At 47.0% G+C, this 22,539-nt stretch overlaps 1 protein-coding gene across 2 annotated transcripts in view; it reads right to left on the reverse strand.

Annotated features, from left to right (window-relative positions):
- Positions 1 to 20,173, reverse strand: part of gpr174 (G protein-coupled receptor 174) — a 40,634-nt gene extending 20,461 nt beyond the window's left edge. For both annotated transcript variants that reach the window (XM_090198958.1, XM_090198959.1), the window contains exon 1: positions 19,732 to 20,173. The gene's annotated coding sequence lies outside the window, so the exon portion shown is untranslated. The remainder of the gene's footprint in view (positions 1 to 19,731) is intronic.
- Positions 20,174 to 22,539: the final 2,366 nt, after the last annotated feature.

Here is a 22,539-nt window from a genome sequence, read left to right on the forward strand (position 1 = left end):
CTACAGAGGACCATGTTCTACTAACTGAACTACAGAGGACCATGTTCTACTAACTGAACTAAAGAGGACCACGTTCTACTAACTGAACTACAGAGGACCATGTTCTACTAACTGTACTACAGAGGACCATGTTCTACTAACTGAACTACAGAGGACCACGTTCTACTAACTGAACTACAGAGGATCACGTTCTACTAACTGAACTACAGAGGACCACATTCTACTAACTGAACTACAGAGGACCATGTTCTACTAACTGAGCTACAAAGTACTCTGTTCTGCTAACTACAGAGGACTCTGTTCTACTAACTGAACTACAGAGGACCATGTTCTACTAACTGAGCTACATAGGACTCTGTTCTACTAACTACAGAGGACTCTGTTCTACTAACTGAACTACAGAGGACCATGTTCTACTAACTGAATTACAGAGGACCACGTTTTACTAACTGAACTACAGAGGACCATGTTCTACTAACTGAACTACAGAGGACCATGTTCTACTAACTGAACTACAGAGGACCATGTTCTACTAACTGAACTACAGAGGACCATATTCTACTAACTGAACTACAGAGGACCATGTTCTACTAACTGAACTACAGAGGACCATGTTCTACTAACTGAACTACAGAGGACCATGTTCTACTAACTGAACTAAAGAGGACCACGTTCTACTAACTGAACTACAGAGGACCATGTTCTACTAACTGAACTACAGAGGACCACGTTCTACTAACTGAACTACAGAGGACCATGTTCTACTAACTGAACTACAGAGGACCACGTTCTACTAACTGAACTACAGAGGACCATGTTCTACTAACTGAACTACAGAGGACCACGTTCTACTAACTGAACTACAGAGGACCACGTTCTACTAACTGAACTACAGAGGACCACGTTCTACTAACTGAACTACAGAGGAACACGTTCTACTAACTGAACTACAGAGGACCACGTTCTACTAACTGTACTACAGAGGACCATGTTCTACTAACTGAATTACAGAGGACCACGTTTTACTAACTGAACTACAGAGGACCATGTTCTACTAACTGAACTACAGAGGACCATGTTCTACTAACTGAACTACAGAGGACCATGTTCTACTAACTGAACTACAGAGGACCATATTCTACTAACTGAACTACAGAGGACCATGTTCTACTAACTGAACTACAGAGGACCATGTTCTACTAACTGAACTACAGAGGACCATGTTCTACTAACTGAACTAAAGAGGACCACGTTCTACTAACTGAACTACAGAGGACCATGTTCTACTAACTGTACTACAGAGGACCATGTTCTACTAACTGAACTACAGAGGACCACGTTCTACTAACTGAACTACAGAGGACCACGTTCTACTAACTGAACTACAGAGGACCACATTCTACTAACTGAACTACAGAGGACCATGTTCTACTAACTGAGCTACAAAGTACTCTGTTCTGCTAACTACAGAGGACTCTGTTCTACTAACTGAACTACAGAGGACCATGTTCTACTAACTGAGCTACATAGGACTCTGTTCTACTAACTACAGAGGACTCTGTTCTACTAACTGAACTACAGAGGACCATGTTCTACTAACTGAATTACAGAGGACCACGTTTTACTAACTGAACTACAGAGGACCATGTTCTACTAACTGAACTACAGAGGACCATGTTCTACTAACTGAACTACAGAGGACCATGTTCTACTAACTGAACTACAGAGGACCATATTCTACTAACTGAACTACAGAGGACCATGTTCTACTAACTGAACTACAGAGGACCATGTTCTACTAACTGAACTACAGAGGACCATGTTCTACTAACTGAACTAAAGAGGACCACGTTCTACTAACTGAACTACAGAGGACCATGTTCTACTAACTGTACTACAGAGGACCATGTTCTACTAACTGAACTACAGAGGACCACGTTCTACTAACTGAACTACAGAGGACCACGTTCTACTAACTGAACTACAGAGGACCACATTCTACTAACTGAACTACAGAGGACCATGTTCTACTAACTGAGCTACAAAGTACTCTGTTCTGCTAACTACAGAGGACTCTGTTCTACTAACTGAACTACAGAGGACCATGTTCTACTAACTGAGCTACATAGGACTCTGTTCTACTAACTACAGAGGACTCTGTTCTACTAACTGAACTACAGAGGACCATGTTCTACTAACTGAACTACAGAGGACCATGTTCTACTAACTGAACTACAGAGGACCATGTTCTACTAACTGAGCTACAGAGGACTCTGTTCTACTAACTACATAGGACCATGTTCTACAAACTGAACTACAGAGGACCATGTTCTACTAACTGAGCTACAGAGGACTCTGTTCTACTAACTACAGAGGACTCTGTTCTACTAACTGAACTACAGAGGACTCTGTTCTACTAACTGAACTACAGAGGACCATGTTCTACTAACTGAACTACACAGGACCATGTTCTACTAACTACAGAGGACCATGTTTTATAACGGAACTACAGAGGACCATGTTCAACTAACTACAGAGGACCATGTTCTACTACCTGAACTACAGAGGACCATGTTCTACTAACTGAGCTACAACGGACCACAGAACATACACTGAGTGTACAGTTGTGGCCAAAAGTTTTGAGAATGACACAAATATAAATTTTCACAACGTCTGCTGCCTCAGTTTGTATGATGGTACTATGCATATACTCCAGAATGTTATGAAGAGTGATCAGATGAATTGCAATGAATTGCAAAGTCCCTCTTTGCCATGCAAATGAACTGAATCCCCCCAAAACATTTCCACTGCATTTCAGCCATGCCTCAAAAGGACCAGCTGACATCATGTCAGTGATTCTCTCGTTAACACAGGTGTGAGTGATGACGAGGACAAGGCTGGAGATCACTCTGTCATGCTGATTGATTTTGAATAACAGACTGGAAGCTTCAAAAGGAGGGTGGTGCTTGGAATCATTGTTCTTCCTCTGTCAACCATTGTTACCTGCAAGGAAACACGTGCCGTCATCATTGCTTTGCACAAAAAGGTCTTCACAGGCAAGGATATTGCTGCCAGTAAGATTGCACCTAAATCAACAATTTATCGGATCATCAAGAACTTCAAGGAGAGCAGTTCAATTGTTGTGAAAAAGGCTTCAGGGCGCCCAAGAAAGTCCAGCAAGCGCCAGGACTGTCTCCTAAAGTTGATTCAGCTGCGGGATTGGGGCACCACCAGTACAGAGCTTCCTCAGGAATTGCAGCAGGCAGATGTGAGTGCATCTGCACGCATAGTGAGGCGAAGACTTTTGGGGGATGGCCTGGTGTCAAGAAGGGCAGCAAAGAAGCTACTTCTCTCCAAGAAGAAACATCAGGGACAGACTGATATTCTGCAAAGGGTACAGGGATTGGACTGCTGAGGACTGGGGTAAAGTCATTTTCTCTGATGAATCCCCTTTCCGATTGTTTGGGGCATCCTGTGTCATGCCAACAGTAAAGCATCCTGAGACCATTCATGTGTGGGGTTACTTTTCAGCCAAGGGAGTAGGCTCACTCACAATTTGTCAATAAAAGCCTTTGACGCTTATGAAATGCTAGTAATTATACTTCGGTATTCCATAGTAACATCTGACAAAAATATCTAAAGACACTGAAACAGCAAACTTTGTGGAAATTAATATTTGTGTCATTCTCAAAACTTTTGGCCACGACTGTACAAGCATCATGAACATGACAGATTGACCAGGTGAAAGCTGTGATCCCTTATTGATGCCACTTGTTAAATCCACTTCAGTGTAGATGAAGGGGAGGAGATGGGTTAAAGAAGGATGTTAAAGCCTTGAGACATTTCAGACATAGATTGTGTACGTGTTCTATTCAGAGGGTGAATGAGCAAGATGAAAGTGCCTTTGAACAGGGTATGGTAGTAAGTGCCAGGCGCACCGGTTTGTGTCAAGAACTGCAACTCTGCTGGGTTTTTCACAGTCAACAGTTTCCCATCTGTATCAAGAATGGTCCAACACCCAAATGACATCCAGCCAACTTGACAACTGTGGGAAGCATTGGCGTCAACATGGGCCAGCATCCCTGTGGAATGCTTTCGACATCTTGTAGAGTGTGTGCCCCAACGATTTGAGGCTGTTCTGTGGGCAAGCTCAATATTAGGAAGGTGTTCTTAATTTTTGGTATACTCAGTGTATAGCGCAATGGTTGGTTTTCTGTAACAAGGCAGAGCTGAGAGGTTCAACAGGCAACAGACTGACTGACTTGTCTTAAGTATAAAATAAATATTTATATTTTTAATACTCTGCAGGTCATTTAGAAGGGAGATCCACTTGAGATTCGTCATCAGACTTTACACATGTTCTGGGAAGTGTGGCAACCTGGGGTCCAGCAGGGAGCTACCAAGGCAGGAGCTGGACCTTCGTCAACTCCAGAGGGTTAGAGAGGCCAAGGTGACTCAGGACCATGGACAGCTCTATAGGGCTTGAGAGGCCATGGTGAGTCAGCACCATGGACAGCTCTACAGGCACCAACAGGGGCTGGTGATTCAACACCAACACTACCCAGTCCAGGTGCTGCAACCAATTGGCACCTGGAATTGGTCCCACCTCTGCCTAATTACCCCAAATTACCCCAACAGTTACCTGAGAGGCCTTTCAGTTGTATTTCTCCCATCCCTGTTCCTCCAACCATTTATTTAAAAAATGCTTGTTATGAGCGCCACAAATCTAGTCTCCAGCTGTCTTATTTTACTGTGAGATTCACCTCTGACTCCACTGGGCTGCCAAAGTAAAGGTAAGTATTTTCTGTTCTAGCTAGTCCAGTATGAGGAGGTTAAGGGTTGGGCTGAGGATGGAGTCCCTTACAGAGGGTGAAGGTTGAGACCCTTACATAGGGTGATGTTTGAGTCCCTTACAGAGGGTGATGGTTGAGTCCCTTACAGAGGGTGAGGGTTGAGTCCCTTACAGAGGTCGAGGGTCAAGTCCCTTACAGAGGGTGAAGGTTGAGTCCCTTACAGACGGTGAGGTTTTAGTCCCTTACAGAGGGTGATGGTTGAGTCCCTTACAGAGGGTGAGAGGTGAGTTCCTTACAGAGGGCGGGGGTTGAGTTCCTTACAGAGGGTGAGAGTTGAGTCCTTACAGAGGGTGAGTCCCTTACAGAGGGTGAGGGTTGAGGCCCTTACAGAGGGTGAGAGTCGAGTTCCTTACAGAGAGTGAGGGTTGAGTCCCATACAGAGGGTGAGGGTTAAGTCCCTTACAGAGGGTGAGGGTTGAGTCCCTTACAGAGGGTGAGAGTTGAGTCCCTTACATATGGTGAGGTTTGAGTCCTTACAGAGGGTGAGAGGTGAGTTCCTTACAGAGGGCGGGGGTTGAGTTCGTTACAGAGGGTGAGAGTTGAGTCCTTACAGAGGGTGAGGGTTGAGTCCCTTACAGAGGGTGAGGGTTAAGTCCCTTACAGAGGGTGAGGGTTAAGTCCCTTACAGAGGGTGAGGGTTGAGACCCTTACAGAGGGTGAGGGTTTAGTTCCTTACAGAGGGTGAGGGTTTAGTTCCTTACAGAGGGTGAGGGTTGAGTCCCTTACAGAGGGTGAAGGTTGAGTCCCATCCAGAGGGTGAGGGTTGCGTCCTTACAGAGGCTGAGGGTTGAGTCCCTTACAGAGGGTGAGGTTGAGTCCCTTACAGAGGGTGAAGGTTGAGTCCCTTACAGAGGGTGAGGGTTGAGACCCTTACAGAGGGTGAGGGTTGAGACCCTTACAGAGCGTGAGGGTTGAGACCCTTACAGAGCGTGAGGGTTGAGACCCTTACAGAGGCTGAGGGTTGAGTTCCTTACAGAGGCTGAGGGTTGAGTCCCTTACAGAGGCTGAGGGTTGAGTCCCTTACAGAGGGTGAGGTTGAGTCCCTTACAGAGGGTGAAGGTTGAGTCCCTTACAGAGGGTGAGGGTTGAGACCCTTACAGAGGGTGAGGGTTGAGACCCTTACAGAGCGTGAGGGTTGAGACCCTTACGGAGCGTGAGGGTTGAGACCCTTACAGAGGCTGAGGGTTGAGTTCCTTACAGAGGCTGAGGGTTGAGTCCCTTACAGAGGCTGAGGGTTGAGTCCCTTACAGAGGGTGAGGTTGAGTCCCTTACAGAGGGTGAGGTTGAGTCCCTTACAAAGGGTGAGGGTTGAGACCCTTACAGAGGGTGAGGGTTGAGACCCTTACAGAGCGTGAGGGTTGAGACCCTTACGGAGCGTGAGGGTTGAGACCCTTACAGAGGCTGAGGGTTGAGTTCCTTACAGAGGCTGAGGGTTGAGTCCCTTACAGAGGGTTAAGGTTGAGACCCTTACAGAGGGTGAGGATTTTAGTCCATTACAGAGGGTGTGTGTTGAGTCCCTTACAGGGTGAGGGTTGAGAACCCTTATAGAGGGTGAGGTTTGAGACCCTTATATAGGGTGAGGGTGGAGTCCCTTGTAGAGGGTTACGGTTGAGTCCCTTACAGAGGGTGAGGTTTGAGTCCTTACAGAGGGCGAGGGTTGAGTCCCTTACAGAGGGTGAGGGTTTTAGTCCATTACAGAGGGTGTGTGTTGAGTCCCTTACAGAGGGTGAGGGTTGAGTCCCTTACAGAGGGTGAGAGTTGAGTCCTTACAGAGGGCGAGGGTTGAGTCCCTTACAGAGGGTGAGAGTTGAGTCCCTTACATAGGGTGAGGGTTGAGTCCCTTCCAGAGGGTGAGGGTTGAGTCCCTTACAGAGGGTGAGGGTTGAGTCCTTACAGAGGGTGAGGTTGAGTCCCTTACAGAGGGTGAAGGTTGAGTCGAATCCAGAGGGTGAGGGTTGCGTCCTTACAGAGGGTGATGGTTGAGTCCCTTACAGAGGGTGATGGTTGAGTCCCTTACAGAGGGTGTGGGTTGAGTCCCTTACAGAGGTCGAGGGTTGAGTCCCTACAGAGGGTGAGGGTTGAGTCCCTTACAGAGGGTGATGGTTGAGTCCCTTACAGAGGGTGAGGGTTGAGTCCCTTACAGAGGTCGAGGGTCAAGTCCCTTACAGAGGGTGAAGGTTGAGTCCCTTACAGACGGTGAGGTTTGAGTCCCTTACAGAGGGTGATGGTTGAGTCCCTTACAGAGGGTGAGAGGTGAGTTCCTTACAGAGGGCGGGGGTTGAGTTCCTTACAGAGGGTGAGAGTTGAGTCCTTACAGAGGGTGAGTCCCTTACAGAGGGTGAGGGTTGAGGCCCTTACAGAGGGTGAGAGTCGAGTTCCTTACATACCTTAAGGGAACATTTCGGCATTTCGTGTATGATCGGTGAAAAAGTCCATATTGCAAATGTACGGTCCCTTACTAGACGTCCGAAAACGTTTGTAAAATTCGCGGTCGGCGTCGGGCCGTGCGGTAGGGCCAGACCTACCGGGAAGTCATCAAATGAACTTTGTCGGACATTCGGTTTCCGTTTTATAAAATAAACAAGTTTTGGACCATTTTTCCGCTATCCCGGAATTTCCCACAAGAGGGCATACGGAATCATATGGCAATTTGGCAAAACATCACGAATCACGACGGGGCCTTATCTCGAAAACAAAAAATATTTCGAAGCCGAAACTTGGTGAGCGTAGGTTTGGCATAATGGGCAGTTGGCCCCGAACAAGATGGCGTCTTGGCCTCGACGGTTTTTGAGTTATGGCCGTTTTTCTGGGATTAAAGGTCCTAAATGGAAATAGAGAAATTATTTTTCCACTTCAGGTCAAAGTCAAGGAGCCTCCGGTGTCAATAAAAAAAGAACCAGCCATTTATCTATCGTCATTTAAGAGAAACAGAACAATGACAACTTTGTGATGGTCACAAATAGGCGTTTTTTTTTTTCAACGGTTACAGATCCAGTTGCAGGGTGTTCAAACGAATCTTTTTAAAGTGTGCTGCGGAGCTCTAGGAGATTTCTGTGATTTTCTATGATTTTCTGAAATAACACACACATACTAAACCCTCCGTAAATAACTCAGTTCTTAACGTAAAGACTTAAAACTCAGGATTCTGTAAAAGCATACCCCAATGAGGATATGTGGTGAATTCCTGTGTCCAGGTGCTGCAACCAATTGGCACCTGGAATTGGTCCCACCTCTCCCTAATTACCCCAAATTACCCCAACAGTTACCTGAGAGGCCTTTCAGTTGTATTTCTCCCATCCCCGTTCCTCCAACCATTTATTTAAAAAATGCTTGTTATGAGCGCCACAAATCTAGTCTCCAGCTGTCTTATTTTACTGTGAGATTCACCTCTGACTCCACTGGGCTGCCAAAGTAAAGGTAAGTATTTTCTGTTCTAGCTAGTCCAGTATGAGGAGGTTAAGGGTTGGGCTGAGGATGGAGTCCCTTACAGAGGGTGAGGGTTGAGTCCCTTACAGAGGGTGAGGGTTGAGTCCCTTACAGAGGGTGAGGGTTGAGTCCCTTACAGAGGGTGATGGTTGAGTCCCTTACAGAGGTTGAGGGTTGAGTCCCTTACAGAGGGTGAGGGTTGAGTCCCTTACAGAGGGTGAGGTTGAGTCCCTTACAGAGGGTGAAGGTTGAGTCCCTTACAGAGGGTGAGGGTTGAGACCCTTACAGAGGGTGAGGGTTGAGACCCTTACAGAGGGTGAGGATTTTAGTCCATTAAGTATTTTCTGTTCTAGCTAGTCCAGTATGAGGAGGTTAAGGGTTGGGCTGAGGATGGAGTCCCTTACAGAGGGTGAGGGTTGAGTCCCTACAGAGGGTGAGGATGGAGTCCCTTACAGAGGGTGAAGGTTGAGACCCTTACATAGGGTGATGTTTGAGTCCCTTACAGAGGGTGATGGTTGAGTCCCTTACAGAGGGTGAGGGTTGAGTCCCTTACAGAGGTCGAGGGTCAAGTCCCTTACAGAGGGTGAAGGTTGAGTCCCTTACAGAGGGTGAGGTTTTAGTCCCTTACAGAGGGTGATGGTTGAGTCCCTTACAGAGGGTGAGAGGTGAATTCCTTACAGAGGGCGGGGGTTGAGTTCCTTACAGAGGGTGAGAGTTGAGGCCCTTACAGAGGGTGAGAGTCGAGTTCCATACAGAGGGTGAGGGTTAAGTCCCTTACAGAGGGCGAGGGTTGAGTCCCTTACAGAGGGTGAGAGTTGAGTCCCTTACATAGGGTGAGGGTTGAGTCCCTTCCAGAGGGTGAGGGTTGAGTCCTTACAGAGGGTGAGGTTGAGTCCCTTACAGAGGGTGAAGGTTGAGTCGAATCCAGAGGGTGAGGGTTGCGTCCTTACAGAGGGCGATGGTTGAGTCCCTTACAAAGGGTGTGGGTTGAGTCCCTTACATAGGTCGAGGGTTGAGTCCCTACAGAGGGTGAGGGTTGAGTCCCTTACAGAGGGTGAAGGTTGAGACCCTTACATAGGGTGATGGTTGAGTCCCTTACAGAGGGTGAGGGTTGAGTCCCTTACAGAGGTAGAGGGTCAAGTCCCTTACAGAGGGTGAGAGTTGAGTCCCTTACATAGGGTGAGGGTTGAGTCCCTTACAGAGGGTGAGGATTGAGTCCTTACAGAGGGTGAGGTTGAGTCCCTTACAGAGGGTGAAGGTTGAGTCGAATCCAGAGGGTGAGGGTTGCGTCCTTACAGAGGGCGATGGTTGAGTCCCTTAGAGAGGTCGAGGGTCAAGTCCCTTACAGAGGGTGAAGGTTGAGTCCCTTACAGACGGTGAGGTTTGAGTCCCTTACAGAGGGTGATGGTTGAGTCCCTTACAGAGGGTGAGAGGTGAGTTCCTTACAGAGGGCGGGGGTTGAGTTCCTTACAGAGGGTGAGAGTTGAGTCCTTACAGAGGGTGAGTCCCTTACAGAGGGTGAGGGTTGAGGCCCTTACAGAGGGTGAGAGTCGAGTTCCATACAGAGGGTGAGGGTTAAGTCCCTTACAGAGGGCGAGGGTTGAGTCCCTTACAGAGGGTGAGAGTTGAGTCCCTTACATAGGGTGAGGGTTGAGTCCCTTCCAGAGGGTGAGGGTTGAGTCCTTACAGAGGGTGAGGTTGAGTCCCTTACAGAGGGTGAAGGTTGAGTCGAATCCAGAGGGTGAGGGTTGCGTCCTTACAGAGGGCGATGGTTGAGTCCCTTACAAAGGGTGTGGGTTGAGTCCCTTACAGAGGTCGAGGGTTGAGTCCCTACAGAGGGTGAGGGTTGAGTCCCTTACAGAGGGTGAAGGTTGAGACCCTTACATAGGGTGATGGTTGAGTCCCTTACAGAGGGTGAGGGTTGAGTCCCTTACAGAGATAGAGGGTCAAGTCCCTTACAGAGGGTGAGAGTTGAGTCCCTTACATAGGGTGAGGGTTGAGTCCCTTACAGAGGGTGAGGATTGAGTCCTTACAGAGGGTGAGGTTGAGTCCCTTACAGAGGGTGAAGGTTGAGTCGAATCCAGAGGGTGAGGGTTGCGTCCTTACAGAGGGCGATGGTTGAGTCCCTTACAGAGGTCGAGGGTCAAGTCCCTTACAGAGGGTGAAGGTTGAGTCCCTTACAGACGGTGAGGTTTGAGTCCCTTACAGAGGGTGATGGTTGAGTCCCTTACAGAGGGTGAGAGGTGAGTTCCTTACAGAGGGCGGGGGTTGAGTTCCTTACAGAGGGTGAGAGTTGAGTCCTTACAGAGGGTGAGTCCCTTACAGAGGGTGAGGGTTGAGGTCCTTACAGAGGGTGAGAGTCGAGTTCCTTACAGAGAGTGAGGGTTGAGTCCCATACAGAGGGTGAGGGTTAAGTCCCTTACAGAGGGTGAGGGTTGAGTCCCTTACAGAGGGTGAGAGGTGAGTTCCTTACAGAGGGCGGGGGTTGAGTTCCTTACAGAGGGTGAGAGTTGAGTCCTTACAGAGGGTGAGGGTTGAGTCCCTTACAGAGGGTGAGGGTTGCGTCCTTACAGAGGCTGAGGGTTGAGTCCCTTACAGAGGGTGAGGTTGAGTCCCTTACAGAGGGTAAAGGTTGAGTCCCTTACAGAGGGTGAGGGTTGAGACCCTTACAGAGGGTGAGGGTTGAGACCCTTACAGAGCGTGAGGGTTGAGACCCTTACAGAGCGTGAGGGTTGAGACCCTTACAGAGGCTGAGGGTTGAGTTCCTTACAGAGGCTGAGGGTTGAGTCCCTTACAGAGGCTGAGGGTTGAGTCCCTTACAGAGGGTGAGGTTGAGTCCCTTACAGAGGGTGAAGGTTGAGTCCCTTACAGAGGGTGAGGGTTGAGACCCTTACAGAGGGTGAGGGTTGAGACCCTTACAGAGCGTGAGGGTTGAGACCCTTACGGAGCGTGAGGGTTGAGACCCTTACAGAGGCTGAGGGTTGAGTTCCTTACAGAGGCTGAGGGTTGAGACCCTTACAGAGGCAGGGGGGTTGAGTTCCTTACAGAGGCTGAGGGTTGAGTCCCTTACAGAGGGTTAAGGTTGAGACCCTTACAGAGGGTGAGGATTTTAGTCCATTACAGAGGGTGTGTGTTGAGTCCCTTACAGGGTGAGGGTTGAGAACCCTTATAGAGGGTGAGGTTTGAGACCCTTATATAGGGTGAGGGTGGAGTCCCTTGTAGAGGGTTACGGTTGAGTCCCTTACAGAGGGTGAGGTTTGAGTCCTTACAGAGGGCGAGGGTTGAGTCCCTTACAGAGGGTGAGGGTTTTAGTCCATTACAGAGGGTGTGTGTTGAGTCCCTTACAGAGGGTGAGGGTTGAGTCCCTTACAGAGGGTGAGAGTTGAGTCCTTACAGAGGGCGAGGGTTGAGTCCCTTACAGAGGGTGAGAGTTGAGTCCCTTACATAGGGTGAGGGTTGAGTCCCTTCCAGAGGGTGAGGGTTGAGTCCCTTACAGAGGGTGAGGGTTGAGTCCTTACAGAGGGTGAGGTTGAGTCCCTTACAGAGGGTGAAGGTTGAGTCGAATCCAGAGGGTGAGGGTTGAGTCCCTTACAGAGGGTGAAGGTTGAGACCCTTACATAGGGTGATGTTTGAGTCCCTTACAGAGGGTGATGGTTGAGTCCCTTACAGAGGGTGAGGGTTGAGTCCCTTACAGAGGTCGAGGGTCAAGTCCCTTACAGAGGGTGAAGGTTGAGTCCCTTACAGACGGTGAGGTTTGAGTCCCTTACAGAGGGTGATGGTTGAGTCCCTTACAGAGGGTGAGAGGTGAGTTCCTTACAGAGGGCGGGGGTTGAGTTCCTTACAGAGGGTGAGAGTTGAGTCCTTACAGAGGGTGAGTCCCTTACAGAGGGTGAGGGTTGAGGCCCTTACAGAGGGTGAGAGTCGAGTTCCTTACAGAGGGTGAGGTTGAGTCCTTTACAGAGGGTGAGAGTTGAGTCCTTACATAGGGTGAGGGTTGAGTCCTTACAGAGGGTGAGGGTTGAGTCCTTACAGAGGGTGAGTCCCGTACAGAGGGTGAGGGTTGAGTCCTTACAGAAGACGAGGGTTGAGTCACTTACAGAGGGTGAGGGTTTTAGTCCCTTACAGAGGGTGAGGGTTGAGTCCCTTACAGAGAGTGAGGGTTGTGTCCCTTACAGAGCGTGAGGGTTGAGCTGGGCCTCAGTGATGTACTGGGCTGTCCTCACCACCCTCTGATACAGAGGTCCTGGATGGCAGGGAGCTGGGCCCCAGTGATGTACTGTGCTGTCCTCACCACCACCTGATATAGAGGACCTGGATGTCAGGGAGCTCGGCCCCAGTGATGTACTGGGCTGTCCTCACCACCACCTAATATAGAGGTCCTGGATGTCAGGGAGCTGGGCCCCAGTGATGTACTGTGCTGTCCTCACCACCACCTGATATAGAGGTCCTGGATGGCAGGGAGCTGGGCCCCAGTGATGTACTGGGCTGTCCACACCACCTGATATAGAGGTCCTGGATGGCAGGGAGCTGGGCCCCAGTGATGTACTGGGCTGTCTGCATCACGCTCTGTAGCGCCATGCGATGATGCCAGGGTTTGCGGCCATGACGCAAGCCCAAAAGACAGCCCACATTTTGGGGGGGAGGGGGGGGGCACACGGGTGGTCGGCGATGCTGAGGGGTGAGTCAGAGACCGAGGAGGAATATTGGGATAGATTGAGCGAGGAGTGGTTGGCGAAAGTTGAGGAGAGAGCTGTTGGTTTGGCTGGAGAGGCAAGACAGTCGCCCTGAGGAGCGTGTTAGCCATCCGATGCCACCTGTGCCAGCTCTCCGCACTCGCTTTGAGGAGAGTGTCATCGTTCCGGTACAATGTGTGCCGGCTATACGCACCAGGTCTCCAGTGCGCCTTCACAGCCCAGTACGTCCTGTGCCAGCTCCTCACACTCTCTCTCAAGTGCGTCTTCCCAGTCAGGTACGTCCTGTGCCTGATCCTCGCACTTTCCATGAAGTGCGTGTCCCCAGTCCAGTATGTCCTGTTCCTTCTCCCTGCACTCCCCCTGAAGTGCGTGTCACTAGACCGGTGCCACCTGTACCGGCCCACGCATCAGGCCTCTAGTGCGCCTCCCCAGTCCGGTGCGTCCTGTGCCTGCTACTTGTGCTCGCCCTGAGGTGCGTGTCACCAGTCCGGTATCACCAGTACCGGCGCCACGTACCAGGCTTCCTGCGACGATCCCCAGTCCAGGGCTTCCGGCGACAGTTCCCTGTCCAGAGCTTCCATCGACAGTTCCCAGTTCAGAGCTTCCGGCGACAGTTCCCAGTCAAGAGCTTCCGGCAACGTTTCACAGTCCAGAACCTCCAACGACGGTCCACGGTCCTGAACCTCCAGAGATGGTCAACAGTCCGGAACGTACTGCGACGATAAACGGTCCAGAACCTCCTGCCCCATGGCAGGAGCTTTCCTCTGCGCCGATGTCCAGTCCAGGCACGGCGTCCAGTCCAGCTCCAAGGCCGGAGTCTTCCTCTGCGCAGTTGCCCAATCCAGGCACGGCGTCCAGTCCAGCTCCAAGACAGGAGTCTTCCTCTGCGCCGATGTCCAGTCCAGGCACGGCGTCCAGTCCAGCTCCAAGGCCGGAGTCTTCCTCTGCACAGGTGCCCAATCCAGGCACGGCGTCCAGTCCCGCTCCAAGACCGGAGTCTTCCTCTGCGCAGGTGCCCAATCCAGGCACAGCGTCCAGTCCAGCTCCATGGCAGGAGCCCTTCTCTGCCCCGATGCCCAGTCTAGACACGCCGTCTAGTCCCGCTTCATGGCAGGAGTCTTTTTCTGCACCTAGGTTCAGCCCGGGCACAGTGTTCAGCCTGGGTCCATGGCTGGATCTGCAGGATGAGTAGGTTCTTTGTCCCGCACCAGAGCCGCCACCAACACTAGACACATCCCCTAACCCTCCCTTTTGGTTTCAGGTTTTGTGGCCGGAGTACGCACCTTTGGGGGGGGGGTTACTGTCACGTCCTGACCATAGAGAGCCTTTATTTTCTATGGTGGAGTAGGTCAGGGCGTGACTGGGGGGTTAGTCTAGTTTATATTTTCTATGTGGGGTTCTAGGTTGTTTTTTATATGTTGGGGTTTTGGTATGATTCACAATTACAGGCAGCTGGCTATCGTTGTCTCTAATTGGAGATCATACTAAAGTAGCATTTTTTCCACCTGTGCGTTATGGGATATTGTTTATGTTTTGAGTAAGTGTATGTAGCACCTCTGTTGTCACGATTTGTTGTTTCGTTTGTTTGTTTATTGTTTATTTTGCTAAGTTTCACTATTAAATATTATGTGGAACTCAACATACGCTGCGCCTTGGTCCGTCTATACAAACGTTCGTGACAAACACTGTCCAGACTACTGTCATCTCTTCCCCCTCTATAATTGGCCAGTTTTCTAGCCAATGTCTATCGGTCTGTCTGACCTCTGTCTATTCTCCACATAAAGTCATTAACATTTCTCAAATATTTGCACAAATACTCCCCTCTGTCCTCGTCCACTCTGCTCCCGTCTCCTTTAACCATGTTCCCTGTCCCAGCTCCTCTCTTCCCTGCTTCTCACATCTCTAATCATCTCAGAGCACTTCTCCCTTTCTCTCTCTCTCTCTCTCCTCTCTCTGCTGCTCTCTCGCTCTCTCTTTCTCTCCTCTCCTCTGGTGACCTTCGACCCAGTGCGTGGTGGAGCTGATTCAGCGTTTCTGGGATTTAAACCCACAATGCTCAAAACAAGAGCATGCTGCTTAGTCCACTGCAACACAGCAGTTTACACATTTCTAGCAAGAAGGGAGACTGAATGGAAACAGCACATTTAAAAAAAATATTTAGGTTTATGCTTTCCTCAAACCATAGCCCTAACCTTAACCACTCAAAATGAATACCTAAACCTAACCACTCTCATTTAATCCCTAAACTTATCCACTCTGAATTAATACCTAACCTTAACCACTCTGAATTAATACCTAACCTTAACCACTCTCATTTAATACCTAAACTTATCCACTCTGAATTAATACCTAACCTTAACCACTCTGAATTAATACCTAACCTTATCCACTCTGAATTAATACCTAACCTTAACCACTCTGAATTAATACCTAACCTTAACCACTCTCATTTAATACCTAAACTTATCCACTCTGAATTAATACCTAACCTTATCCACTCTGAATTAATACCTAACCTTATCCACTCTCATTTAATACCTAAACTTATCCACTCTCATTTAATACCTAAACTTATCCACTCTGAATTAATACCTAAACTTACAAACTCTGAATGAATAACTAAACGTAACCCTTTAAATTAATACCTAACCTTATCCACTCTCATTTAATACCTAACCTTAACCACTCTGAATTCATACCTAAACCTAAGTCTGCATTAATACATTCACGTAACCACTCTGAATTCATACCTAAACCTAAGTCTGAATTAATACCTTCACGTAACCACTCTGAATTCATACCTAAACCTAAGTCTGAATTAATACCTAAACTTAACCATTGAATTCGTTCCTTAACTTAACCACTATGAATTAATAGCTAACCTTAACCACTCTGAATTCACACCTAAACCTATGTCTGAATTAATACCTTCGTGTAACCACTCTGAATTCATACCTAAACCTAAGTCTGAATTAATACCTAAACTTAAACATTGAATTCATTCCTTAACTTAACCACTATGAATTAATAGCGAACCTTAACCACTCTGAATTCATACCTAAACCTAAGTCTGAATTAATACCTTCACGTAACCACTCTGAATTCATACCTAAACCTAAGTCTGAATTAATACCTTCACGTAACCACTCTGAATTCATACCTAAACCTAAGTCTGAATTAATACCTTCACGTAACCACTCTGAATTCATACCTAAACCTAAGTCTGAATTAATACCTAAACTTAACCATTGAATTCGTTCCTTAACTTAACCACTATGAATTAATAGCTAACCTTAACCACTCTGAATTCATACCTAAACCTATGTCTGAATTAATACCTTCGTGTAACCACTCTGAATTCATACCTAAACCTAAGTCTGAATTAATACCTAAACTTAAACATTGAATTAATTCCTTAACTTAACCACTATGAATTAATAGCGAACCTTAACCACTCTGAATTCATGCCTAAACCTAAGTCTGAATTAATACCTTCACGTAACCACTCTGAATTCATACCTAAACCTAAGTCTGAATTAATACCTTCACGTAACCACTCTGAATTCATACCTAAACCTAAGTCTGAATTAATACCTTCACGTAACCACTCTGAATTCATACCTAAACCTAAGTCTGAATTAATACCTAAACTTAACCATTGAATTCATTCCTTAACTTAACCACTATGAACTAGGTATGAATTCAGAGTGGTTAAGTGAAGGTATTAATTCAGACTTAGGTTTAGGTATGAATTCAGAGTGGTTACGTGAAGGTATTAATTCAGACTTAGGTTTAGGTATGAATTCAGAGTGGTTACTCGAAGGTATTAATTCAGACTTAGGTTTAGGTATGAATTCAGAGTGGCTAAACCTAAGTCTGAATTAATACATTCACTTAACCACTCTGAATTCATACCTAAACCTAAGTCTGAATTAATACCTTCACTTAACCACTCTGAATTCATACCTAAACCTAAGTCTGAATTAATACCTAAACTTAACCACTGAATTAATTCCTTAACTTAACCCTTACATTTTTTTATGTTTTAACTCTGTAACCACATGGAATTAATGGGTCAAAATGCATTTTCGTCCAATCACGTCAAATACCAAAGTGTAACTATAAGATCAGCTTGGGATTCAAACATGTAACTTTTGGAATCAAAGGTAAATGCTTTCTCCCAAATGTCATCCCTGTCCACAACACTCTAGCAAAATCGAAACCTACATGAAGGTAACAGCGTTCACTGTTTCCCCTAGTGGCCGGTTTCCACTTCATCGTCTGACGTCCTCAGACATGGATGGACGTCGAATACTGACTTGTATCATGGGTGACCTGGCACGCACACACACACACACACACACACACACACACACACACACACACACACACACACACACACACACACACACACACACACACACACACACACACACACACCCACACACACACACACACACACACACACACACACACACACACACACACACACACACACCCCTGTACTGAGTGGAAACTCTTCCCCCTGACTCATCTCTCTGAAGACTAGTGATGTCTGTCTGCTGGCCCTGCCTGGACCAACTACTGCCAAGTGTGTGTGTGTGTGTGTGTGTGTGTGTGTGTGTGTGTGTGTGTGTGTGTGTGTGTGAGAGAGAGAGAGGACAACCTCCCATTCTCAAAGCAGAAAAGTGATGTCCTGACACTACACTGCTAAAGTTCCCCTCGTTCAACTCTTTCACCATGCTAAACACACACACACACACAAACACACACACACACACACACACACACACACACACACACACACACACACACACACACACACACACACACACACACACACACACCTCTACTTATCAGACATTCCAACCAGTGAGGAAAACATGAGATCTACCCTGACTACACCCTAACCACCCCCTGACTAAACCCTGAGGCATGACTATACCTGACTACACAGCACTACACCTTGAGGCATAACTACACCTGACTACACCCTGACTCTACCGGACTACACAGGACTACACCTTGAGGCATGACTACACCCTGACTACACCTGCCTAAACCCTGAGTCATGACTACACCTGACAACACCCTGACTAAACCTGACTACACCCTGACTACACCTGACTACACCCCAAGGTATTACTAAACCTGACTACACCCTGACTACAACTGACTGTACCCTGACTACACGATGAGTCATGACTACACCTGACTACACCCCAAGGCATTACTAAATCTGACTACAACCTGACTACAGCTAACTGTAGCCTTACTACAAGATGAGTCATGACTACACCAGACTATACCCTAAGGCATGACTACACCTGACAACACCCTGACTACACCTGACTATACATCAAGGCATTACTACACCTGACTACACCCTGACTACACCTGACTGTACCCTGACTACACGATGAGTCATGACTACACCGGACTACACCCTAAGGCATGACTACACCTGACAACACCTGACTACATCCTGACTACACCTAAACTACACCCGACTACACCCTGACTATACCGACCGCATCCTGACTACACCTAACTACATCCTGACTGCACCTAACTACACCCTGAGGCATATGTACACCTGACTACACCCTAACTATACCCGACTGCATCCTGACTACATCCTGAGGCATGACTACACCTGACTACACCCTGAGGCATGACTATACCTGATTACACCCTGAGGCATGACTACACCTGACTACACCTGATTACACCCTGATTACACCCTGAGGCATTACTACACCTGACTACACCTTGACTATACCTGACTACACCTTGACGCATGACTACACCGTACTACATCCTGAGGCATGACTATACCTGACTACACCCTGATTATACATGTCTACACCCTGACTACACCTGGCTACACCCTGAAAATACCTAACTACACCCTGAGGCATGACTATACCTGACTACACCCTGACTATACCTGACTACACCCTGACTACACCTGGCTACACCCTGAAAATACCTAACTACACCCTGAGGCATGACTATACCTGACTACACCCTGATTATACCTGACTACACCCTGACTATACCTGACTACACCCTGAGTCATGACTACACCCTGTGACATGACTATACCTGACTACACCTTGACTTTACCTGACTACACCCTGCCTACACCCGACTACACCCCGACAATACCTGACTACACCTGACTACACCCCGAGGCATGACTATACCTGACTACACCCTGACCTTACCTGACTACACCCTGACTCCACCTTGACAACACCCTGTCTACACCTGACTACTCTGACTACACCTTGACTACCCCCTTACGACACCTGACTACATCCTGACTATATCTGACTTCACCCAGAGGCATGACTATACCTGACTACACCTGACTATACCTGACTACACCTTGACTCCACCTTGACAACACCCTGTCTATACCTGACTACACCCTGACCACACCCTGACTACACCTTGACCATACCTGACTACACCCTGACCACACCCTGTCTACACCTGACTACACCCTGACCACACCCTGACTACACCTTGACCATACCTGACTACACCCTGACCACACCCTGTCTACACCTGACTACACCCTGACTACACCCTGACCATACCTGACTATGCCCTATCTACACCTGACTACACCCTGACTACACCTGACTACACCCTGAGACATGACTACACAGCTAAAGCAGTCCGTTATTCCCCCCCCCCCCCCCCCCACACACACACGTAATGGTATAGTTGTTAGTGTTGTATCTCACCTCAGCCTGTCCTCAAGGTTCGTCTCTCAGTCTATTTAGAGGGAAAGAGTAGAACTTATCACACCAGACACATGTTGCCTCTCTATCTGTCTCTCTCTCTGTCTCTCTCTGCCCTCCTGGTCTAACTTTGTGTCAGTCTGTTTCTCCGTTCTTCTTCTTTTCTTCCAATCAGTAACACTACACTGTCTCAATGTCTCACTTTCAACCTCTTTCTCTCTGTTTCTATCAGTGTGTACTGTGTGCGGCTCTCTCTCGCTCTTTCGCTCCCTAGCCTTCTCTCTCTCGCTCTTTCGCTCCCTAGCTCTCTCTCTCTCTCGCTCTCTGCCTCTGTCTGCCTCTTTCTACCTTTCTCGCTCTCTGTCTCGGTCTGCCTCTCTCTCGCTCTCGCTCTCGCTCTCTCACTCACTTTCTCTGTCTCAAGTTGATCTCAGATAGAACTTCCTGTGTGAGTTTGGGGGTGTGGTTTATAGTGGCTGTTAGAAACCATCAATTCTGTTCTCAGAATCACTGGATCGTCTTCCTGTAATCTCTCAAGTATCTCTCTAATCTCTTTATTCTCTCTAGTCTCTCTAGTCTCTTTCTAGTCTCTCTAATCTGTTTATTCTCTCTAGTCTCTCTAGTCTCTTTCTAGGCTCTCTAATCTCTTTATTCTCTCTAGTCTCTCTAATCTCTTTATTCTCTCTAGTCTCTCTAGTCTCTTCCTAGTCTCTCTAATCTTTGTATTCTCTCTAGTCTCTTTCTAGTCTCTCTAATCTCTTTATTCTCTCTCGTCTCTAGTCTCTTTCTAGTCTCTCTAATCTCTTTATTCTCTCTAGTCTCTCTAGCCTCTTTCTAGTCTCTCTAATCTCTTTATTCGCTCTAGTCTCTCTAGTCTCTCTAATCTCGTTATTCTCTCTAGTCTCTAGTCTCTTTCTAGTCTCTCTAATCTCTTTATTCTCTCTAGTCTCTCTAGTCTCTTTCTAGTCTCTCTAAATCTCTTTATTCTCTCTAGTCTCTCTAGTCTCTTTCTAGTCTCTCTAATCTCTTTATTCTCTCTAGTCTCTCTAGTCTCTTTCTAGTCGCTCTAAATCTCTTTATTCTCTCTAGTCTCTCTAGTCTCTTTCTAGTCTCTCTAATCTCTTTATTCTCTCTAGTCTCTAGTCTCTTTCTAGTCACTCTAGTCTCTCTAATCTCTTTATTCTCTCTAGTCTCTAGTCTCTTTCTAGTCTCTCTAATCTCTTTATTCTCTCTAGTCTCTCTAGTCTCTTTCTAGTCTCTCTAAATCTCTTTATTCTCTCTAGTCTCTTTCTAGTCTCTCTAATCTCTTTATTCTCTCTAATCTCTAGTCTCTCTCTAGACTCTCTAATTTCTTTATTCCTTCTAGTCTCTCTATAGTCTCTCCAGTCTATAATCTCTTTAGTCTCAGTTTACATTGGCGCGTTATGTTCAGAAATGCATTGCTCAAACAAATATCCGATGAAAGTGCAGAGAGCCACATTAAATTACAGAAATACTCATCATAAACATTGATAAACAATACAAGTTTTAAACATACAAATAAAGATAAACTTCTCTTTAATGCATCCGCTGTGTCAGATTTCAAAAAGGCTTTGCGGCGAAAGCACACTTTGCGATTATGTTAGGTCAGCACCTAGCCACAGAAACCCATACAGCCATTTTCCAGCTAAGGAGAGGGCTCACAAGTCAGAAATAGCATTAAGTCCAGACGGAAAGTTTTAAAAAGTACAGTAAAAGTTAGTAGAAACATGCCAAACGATGTTTAAAATCAATCCTTGTTTTTGTCATAAATAATCAATAATATTTCAACCGTACAAGCTCGTCAATAGAAAAAGAGAAACAAGAAAGGCGCGTTCCCGATCAGGTGCATGGCTGATGTCTTGATGTCTGGAAATTTCCACTGGCCACTGATTGAAAGTGCTGTATCTCCCTCATTTTTCAGAGTAAAAGTCTGAAACAATGCCTAAAGACTGGTCACGTGTAGAGGAAGCCATAGAGATCGTGAACGGGGTCCTAAGTCTTTGTATGGTGGATAGGCTTTCAATGGAAAAACAGCCTTTCAAAATAATAGTACTTCCTGGTTGGATTTTCCTCAGGTTTTCGCCTGCCATATCAGTTCTGTAATACTCACAGATATTATTTGAACAGTTTTGGAAACTTTAGAGTGTTTTCAATCCAAATCTACTAATTATATGCATACCCTAGCTTCTAGGCCAGAGGAGCAGGCAGGTTAATTTGGGCACGCTTTTCATCCAAAATTCCGAATGCTGCCCCCTACCCTAGTGAAGTTAACTAGACTCTCTACTCTCTCGAAACTCTTTATTCTCTATAGTCTCTCTATAGTCTCTCTCTTATCACTCTAGCCAATCTAGTCTCGCTCGTCTCTCTAGTCACTCTCTAGTCTCACTCTTTTCACTCAAGCCTCTCTAGTCTCGCTCGTCTCTCTAGTCTCTCTAGTCTCTCTAGTCTCTGTAGTCTCACTCCAGTCTCTATTTTTTCGAGTCTCTCCATTCTCTCTCTCTCTAGTCTCTCTATTCTCTCTCTCTCCAGTCTCTCTATTCTCTCTCTCTCTCTAGTCTCTCTATTCTCTCTCTCTCTAGTCTCTCTATTCTCTCTCTCTCTAGTCTCTCTATTCTCTCTTTCTCTAGTCTCTCGCTATTCTCTCCAGTCTCTCTATTATCTCTAGTCGCTCTCTAGACTCTCTATTATCTAATCTATGCAGTCAATCATTAAAATATAGTCTCTCTCTAGTCTCTCTCTAGTCTCTGTAGTCTCACTCCAGTCTCTCTATTCTCTCTCTCTAGTCTCTCT

This window comes from Oncorhynchus mykiss, chromosome 14, assembly GCF_057628025.1.
Source record: "Oncorhynchus mykiss isolate SJ-2025 chromosome 14, ASM5762802v1, whole genome shotgun sequence".
NCBI classification, from domain to species: Eukaryota; Metazoa; Chordata; class Actinopteri; order Salmoniformes; family Salmonidae; genus Oncorhynchus; species Oncorhynchus mykiss.